This window comes from Pinus tabuliformis, chromosome 8, assembly GCF_031772625.1.
Source record: "Pinus tabuliformis cultivar Carrire ecotype Pingquan chromosome 8, CPIR1, whole genome shotgun sequence".
Lineage (NCBI taxonomy): Eukaryota > Viridiplantae > Streptophyta > Pinopsida > Pinales > Pinaceae > Pinus > Pinus tabuliformis.
The window spans coordinates 504,256,875-504,265,702 of record NC_142294.1 but is presented as its reverse complement, the minus strand read 5'-3'; positions in this window follow the sequence as shown (position 1 = coordinate 504,265,702).

Below are 8,828 nucleotides of genomic sequence, written 5' to 3'. Positions count from 1 at the left end.
TTGTATATGCCTTTTACTGCGATATGCCCTTTGAAATAAATGTCATCCCATGAAAGAGAATCCTCCTTATCTGACATATTTAAACTTGCCATGTTTAGATGGTAAATGTAACTCTCCCATTCAACGACCGACAACCCTGAAAGGCCAATCTACCTTGCACTCAACCAGGGACGTGAGGGAGAAAAACGTTCTCGATACACATAGATTTGGCTTCGGAAAATAATACCATTATTTTGCAAATGCAAATAAGTGGGACAGATAGCGAGGGGTCACCATTGAAACCCTTATGGAATCCAACCCAATCTCTACCTTATTTCCAGATCCTACCTCCCATTTCAGGTTCCCTAACAACAACATTTTAATATTAATCATGCTTCTCCATATGTATGAACTGGGGTTTTGGACAGATCCTTGTTTAATCCACGACACATAATGTTTGTTTCTCAAGTATTTCCCTTTAATGATCTATTGCCATAAACCCTTTCCATTCAAAACCATCCATAAATTCTTGACCAACAATGCCCTACTAAAACATTCTGTATATTTTATTCCCCAACTGCCTTCTTCCACCCTCCTAGAAATCTCTTCTAGATGAACAAGATGTATTTTCTTTACATCTCAGGCCTTCCAAAAAGGAATTTTGCGATAATGGAATCCATCCTCTTGAAGATCTTCTTTGGCAGCATAAAGAGGTGCATCCAATATACAGAGATACCTTGCAATATTAACATAATCAGAATCAACTTCCCCATCAATAACTATTTGTTTTTATCTTACTACAACTCTATTACTTTACAATTACCTCTTTATATAAGCTAGCTACTTGAGAAAGAAAAATCCATTACTATTCGAGAAATCAAATTTAAGTGAATATTATCACAATTCCTCACTTTCTATAACCTATCTCACTTTTCACAACTACAATTAAGAGAAGACAAATATTATTACTCTTACATATTGACAACTCTAAAAAAGACATTAAATTACTTTTATGGCCTCTTCCCAAATCTCGTTAATTATTCCTTTATAGTACATTGAAAATATTGTTTCTATTAAAAAGAATGGAAGAAGATAACTAAACTCACGGTGTGTAAATCATTCCTTTAATTATGTTATCCTCTTTTTTGGCTTAAAAGAAATATACAATTTCCAAGAGTTGATCAATATAGTTGTTGCAAAAAACATTCCTAAATTGATATCACCACTTATCTATTGAAAATATGAATCAACACATACTCATGCTTGAACGGCTTGTATGCCAAAAGGTTCAGTGAACTGTAAATAGAATAGATGTTAATTCCGAAGTGTTTATATACCTCTATGGATAGTCTTCCATATGTGAATCAGTAGAAATAAGAAGTATGAGAGTAAAATAAGGTAGTACATAATTATTTTAAGGGGACATGACTCAAGGCATCAATTCATGTATTTATATTTAATGAAAAGGGTAATTAAAAGGGATGAATTGCTTTTATATGTGTATATTACATAATTCCTTATTCTTATTTATGTATTTATGTAAGAGGATTTCATTTATAATTAGTGAATATAATGAATTATTTAATTATATGGTTTTAAGTTAGTAATTTGGTAAGTATATTAATTATAAGTGAATTTATTAAATTTTAGATCAATTATAGTTAGAAACTTAATTTTTTTTTTACAGATATATTAAACAATTGATATTGTGTGAAACAAGAATAAATTAGTTAATTAATTAATATCTTTGTGAAACAAAGATAAATTAGTTAATTAGTTAAATACAAATCCTTAGTAAGAATAGAGGGGAGTAGTTGAGGGTCATTATTAATCCATTTTAATTAAATATAATATAGTTTATTATATCTCTATGTCAAAACCATAATTAAATACAACACAATTAGTTTACAACTAAATATAATATAGTTTATTATTTGTTAAGTTAAAATTATTTATTAAGAAGTTTTAATATAAAAAATATTAAATTGATAAAATATTTATGGTCGAATTCAAATTATATAGTAGGATGGTGTCAATTCTAAAAACCATGTTTCTTGTAAATAATGAAACATGGTTTTTAGAATTTACATCATCTTACTCTATAATTTGAATTCGACCATAAATATTTTATCAACTTAATATTTTTATATTAATTTTTTTTTAATAAATAATTTTAACCTAATGAATAATAAACTATAATATATTCACTTGTAAACAAACTATATCATATTTAATTAAAAGTGACTAACTTCATTAAAGTGATATTTAAAGTATGACCCTCAACTACTTCCCCTTTTATTCTCAGAGCGGATTATATTTAACTAATTAATTTATTTATTTTTATGTCACAACAATATCATTTGTGTAATGTATCTATAATTAGAAAATTAGGATTCTAACTATAATCGATTTAACATTAGTCGTTGGTATAAAACATTTATAGAATATAACTTTGAATTCCTTGCGTGAGAAATTATACAAATGCCACATGACCTTATATGGGGTTGGAAGATTAAGAAAATCCTCTTTGGTTTATTAGTGGTGCCAATTATCCTCTATGGTTGTGAGATATGGGGAGCAACATGTCAAGCCACAAATGGAAACAAATAGAAAGAATTCAAAAACATCTAATCACAAGTAGTTTCAAAATCAAATCAACGATCCCATATGATATCCTTTTAGCTGACGTTGGTATGCTTCCAATTGAGGCTTCAACAATCATTCATTTTTTAAGTTACCTGAAAAAGGTTGAAAATATGGATAAGCACCTATGACCCAAAATGGTGGTTGAAGAAGAGCTAAGTTGTCGGAAAAAGACATGGATGAAACAAAATAGAAAGTGGTTGGGCAAATGGGACATAAATCTACATGTCTGTCCTCATGCTAAGGAGGAGATATAAAAGTGGGCTTTAGAAAAATTCAGGACTCCCATGTGGACAAAACAGGTAGGGAAAAAACATATTTTCCAAAGAATTTAACCCCACGTGGAAGCATAATGATAAAGAGTATTTGAGATCCTCAACCAAGGGAAAATCTAAAATTTTAATTGCACAACTAAGGACTAGCTCCCATCATCTAAGATGTGAAACTGGCAGATGGATGGTCCCTAAAGAAGATTGGGAAGAAAGAACTTGCATTTTTTGCAGCAGAGGGGTGGTAGAAACATAATGACATTTTATCAAATAATGTGCAACATATGAAGATATTCGTCATCAGTTTGATAACAACCTAAAGGTGAATAGTCTCAATGAACTTTTTGAGGAGGCAAGACTTCACAAAACAACGAATTTCTTACTCAATATCCATAACAGGAGAAACAACATGGAAAAGAATTTGAATATGGATTAAGTTTCTATTGGGTGATCCCTTAGATAACAAGGTATTGTGAACGTCATTAAAAATCATTGAATTCATTTCAATAACTTCCTAAGAAACCCTACCACATGTGCTTCCATCACGAGGCTTTCCGCTTTGAAATGAAATAGGTTCAATCAGGAAGTAGAATTAAAGGATTGATCAACTTCAGGAGTCCATCCAGAGGCATGCACGGGAAGTTGATTATTAGATGGGATAGATGCTCTGTGGATGTGGAAGAAAATAATACATATTTATTTACCTTCAAACAAGCAGGGATGGTGGGTAAAGGCCTTAACTTCATCTCGATCTTTTGGTACGAAAATGAATTGACAAACAAGGTCTGTATAGGAACTAGCAAATGAATTTTGGGAAAACAATAAGAACATGCCATCCTAGGACTAGACTCGTTACATACACAATTACAACTTATCACTGGCTATCCGTTTCGGGTTAAGATTGCAGCAAATATTTGGTGGTTTGATTATGAATGATAAGCATTGATAGATTTTTCGCAGCTTGAGACACCACTTATCTGAATGGTGATTTGAATTATATGCATGATTCAAGTGAAATTTCATTCCACTAGTTATAAAACATGTCGAGTTGCATTTTTGGAGGCTAATGAAGATTAGTTGACCACAACTATCAAGAAATCATTCAACGGCCCGAGTGCACTCATCAAATGACTAAGTGGTGCCCAATTGATCCAATAGGTGAAGTGGCATTTATGTAAAGTGCCACTTGCGCTTTTAAAATGACCAGTTGGTGGCCATAACGAACAAATTGGCAGACAAACATGTGTCACTTGTCAGGAAGCCACTTGGCACACATTGACAATGCCATTTGGCATGCATACAGAGGAGCAAGTTCCTTAGATTTGATGGGCCAATTGGTGCCATAGTTTGACAGACAAGGATGCCACTTGACAGGTAGAGAGTGTACCACATCTTGGGATGCCACAAACTTCGGTGCCACTTGGAAGGTAGATAGGGTGCTACAAGTCAGGAAGCAATGGTGCACCAAGTGGGCCAAGAGCAGTGCCACATGTTGACATATAGTTTTTCCACCAGGTAGGCCAACAAGGGTGCCACACGCTGAGCAGCCAAGATCACACCTCGCAAGTTGATTGACGTGCCACATTTTAGGCAAAAGGGTGGCACTTGGCAGGCCGACAAAGTGCCACATGTTAGATGGAGGATGTCACATGTTGTGGAGATAGGGGTGCCACTTTGTGAACCAACAAAGGTGTGACATGTTGGGTAGTTCTGGTGCCACTTGGAAGACCATAAGTGCCACATGTTGGGAAGAAGGGGTGCTAGTTGCTGGTCCAACATGGTGTCACATGTCAAGGAGAAGGGGTGGCCGTTGGAAGGCCAACAAGGTGCCACATTTTATGGAGAAGGGATGCCATATGGGTGCCAATCTTAGGTAGACAAGTAATACTTAATTTCCAAGTGGCACCCTTTCTTCTCGACATGTGGCACACCTCTTAGTGGTCTAATGGCACCACGTATTGCTTAACATGTGGCTCAAGTGGTAATGGCCTTTCAAGGTGAGTGATTTCACTTGTTAGGAACCTCTTCTCTGGCCAACATATAACCTATTTGCTTGCCAAGTGGCCCTAGTGTGTGCCTGACATGTGGTGCTGTTGTCTTTCTAATTGGCATTGCTATCTTGGGAAGTTACACTCTTGTCTCATGAGATGTGTCATATTTTTCACTTGTATATTGTGGACAAATCGCTCTTGTGGACAAGAGAAATCTCCCTAGGTTTGGAAATCAAACACTAGAAAAAAAAATCAAATACATAGAAATATTCCCTAGATAACCATTAAATCATAGATGTAGGATTGAATGAATGGTTCATACCTTTTTCGAAATGATTGTCCTTAATGTTGTTTATTACAACTTTCGATCTCGTTCTCAATGCTCTAAGAGAATCTCTGCAAAGACACAAACATACAAATTATCAGAACATGTGATACATAAATGATTTCACATAATCTATACAAGTGATCAAGGAATATGCATTTGTATTAATAAGTAAAAGGAGAGAGTTATAACCAAAGTCTTCATGTTGATAGATTCCTCCCGATATTCCTCAATTCCAACCTTTCCATTCAAGAGCCTTTAATGGATGCTTCAACAGAGTGGAAGTATATTTTAAAGAGTAAAAAAAGACAACCCATCTTCCCTTTAGTGCGTTGTATTTATAGGCCAAGGATGGAAGTTTGAGACCCACCTAGGTAGGAGTTAGATTCACAATGGAGGGGATGGGATCCACTATGGTAGGGATGAGATCCATCATGGTAGGATTTCAAGCCCATATCCTCACCGCTTGGAAAGATACCTTCACAAGGCTTCTAGAATGGAAGATTTGTAACCTTTTTTATTTTGTATCCATGTAAGAAGACCATCGCACTTGTAATGAAGGAAAGTTGCGACAACATCACAACACATTTATTATGCAAGTAGCGATGTTGCAGGTTGTAATACTGGCACTTGAGACAATCTCCAAAAATAGGGTTTTTAAGGTATCATAATCTAGGATTCTTATGCTTATGGAGAGGTATTTCCTCCACCTTTCTCAGCGATTGATGAAAATAGTTATTCAGATGGTAAAAGATCCGTATTTGACATCATTTGCATGGATTTGACACATTTATGTGTAACAATTTGGCCAATCGCATGTGCTATGACCACCCCAAGTGGTAGCACTATTAGACAGACATGTGTCAATGGCTGGCCAAGTGGCGCGCTTAGGTTGTTGGCTCACTATATGGCAACCTCGTTTTTCCAGCATGTGGTGACCCTCTCGGCTTGTCAAGTGGTGCACAATATTCCATACATGTGGCACTCATGTTTGTCGTTAATGTGGCACTGTTGTCTATGGGCCAAGTGACACCCCTACCTACCCAACATGTTGTACGCCTCTCAACCTATTATGGAACCCCTATCAACCTGCCAAGTGGCACAACTACTTTCTCAACATGTGTCACTACTCTAGCTTACCAAGTGGTCTCCTACTTGATAGACATGTAGAATCAGGCTTCCAATTGGCCTCCCGTTTGCTTAACATGTGTTAATTATTGCGTAGGCCAAGTGACAACCTTCTCAACCTTTATGTGGCACTTTTGTGCACTTGAATTGTGGCACAAATTTTCCATTAGACAAGTGGAAAACCCATCGACTCATTATGTGGCATGCTGTGTGCCCAACATGTGACATAGTTGCCTGCAAGAATTTTATCCTCTACGACTGACATTTGACATTGTTGTTATCCGGTCAAGTAGCGCCCTACTTGCTTGACAAATGGAATCACTGTTGGTCGACCAAGTGGCACTCTGCCTGCTTGACATGCGACACCACGTCTATTTTCTTGTTAGGTGGCATGTTGATTACTTCCTGACATGTGGCATTGATATTTTCCAACGAGGTGGCACTCTCTTCACCTAACACATGGCACCATTGCTTGTCTCCCAAGTGGCACCCTCGCTACTTTACATGTGCCCTGTAGGCCAAATGAGACGCTGTTTGCATGACGCATGGCACATTTTTTGGCATCCCAAGCGGTTCTCTATCTGCTAGACATGTGGCACCACTCTTGTTGCCTAGGTACTACCCTTTTCCCAACATGTGGCATTGTTATGAGCTCGCTAATTGGCACCCCATCCATTGAAATTCGACAATGATTTCAGTAAGACAAGTGGTCCCCTATTCACTTGACATTGGAATGGCTGCCAAAGGGACATGTTCTAGCGTGTTTTCTCAACATGTGGCACCCTAATCACATATCAAGTGGCGCCTTGTCTAACATGTGGCACCCTGTCTGCCTGCCAATTGGCATCCTGTTTGCTTGCCAATTGGCTCCTTGTACATTGGCCAAGTGGTACCTTATTAGCTCGACATTGGTACCCTGTTCGAAGACCAAGTGGTATTGTGTCAGATTGAAATTTGGTACCTTGCGCTTCGGCCAAGTGGCACCTTATCAGCCTAACATTCAATACCTTGCACCCTACCGTAAGCCAAGTGGCACCCTGTCTGCCGATTGTGTGGCACCCTACCACTAGTAAAATGGAATGTTGTCCGATCGATGTGTGGCACCCTACCACTACCCTAGTGGCACCCTGTTCATCAGATGTGTGCCACCATATAATTGGTCGTGTGGCACCCTACCACTACCCTAGTGGCACCCTATTCATCGGACGTGTGCCACCATATCATTGGCAGTGTGGCACCCTGTTTGATTGAAATTTGGCACCTTACCGCTGGGCATGTGTAACCTTCTATCCCGACATGGGGCACCCTCCCACTCAACATATGGCACCTTAATGCTTTTTGAATCTAGGTGGAACTTGATACGCTAGACATATTCCACACTCATCATGACATGTGGCACCCTATACAATGGACATGTGGCATGCTCTACACACATGTCACCATATAAATTAGACATGTAGCACCCTCTGCTCGACCCATGGTACCATTATTTTCCAACAAAGTGGCACCCTCCTCATGACACGTGGTACGATCGTTCACTAGCCAAGTGGCACCCTCTACATGATATGTGGTATGGCTATTCGCCAACTAAGTGGAACCCTCCACATGACACGTGTACGATTGTATGTGGGCTAAGGATTACCTTGTTTTCCTGACACTTGGCATGGATTCAACGAGTAAGTGACACCTTGTTTGCTCGATATTTGGCATGATTATCAGCCTGCAAATCACGCATTGTGCACTCAACATTTTTCATGACTTTCATCCAACCAAACGGAATCTTGTTCGCCCAAAATGGCACCCTTTATATCGAACAAGTGGCATCATTTGTGCCTGCAAGTGACACACCTTTTTGCCAACCAAGTGGCATCATCTTTGCCTAACAAGTGGAAAACTGTCCATCAACCAAGTGGTATTTTCCACCTGACAAGTGTCACACCTTTCCACCCACCATGTGGTGGCATTCACCTTCGAAGGGGCACACTGTTCCACCTACTGTGTGACATTGTTGTTTTCCTGCCAAGTGGCACACCTATTCACCTACTATATGGAACCAATATTGGTCAACCAAGTGACACAACTTCTACTCACCTTTTGGAATAATTGTAGGCTGACCAAGTGGCACCTTGTGTGCTCTCCATTTGGAAACACTATCTACCTACCAATTGGAAACTTGTCTCGGGATGTGGCACCACTGTTTGCTTGCCAATTGGCACCCTACCGTGGGACATGTGGCATCATTTTCTACGTGTCAAGTGGAATGTTGTTCATGGGTATGTGGCATCATTGTATGCCTATCTAATGACACCTTTCTCGACATGTAGCATCACTATTAGGGATCAAATTTGAAGGGAAGGGTTACATTTCAATTTGAAGGGTTAATTTCATTTTGGATTTTCAATATTGGTAAGTGAAAATACACTATTCCTTTCATATGAAAATGAAAAATAGTTTTTTATTGGCAATAAAAAACCATCTTGGGAAAAGTTTTAG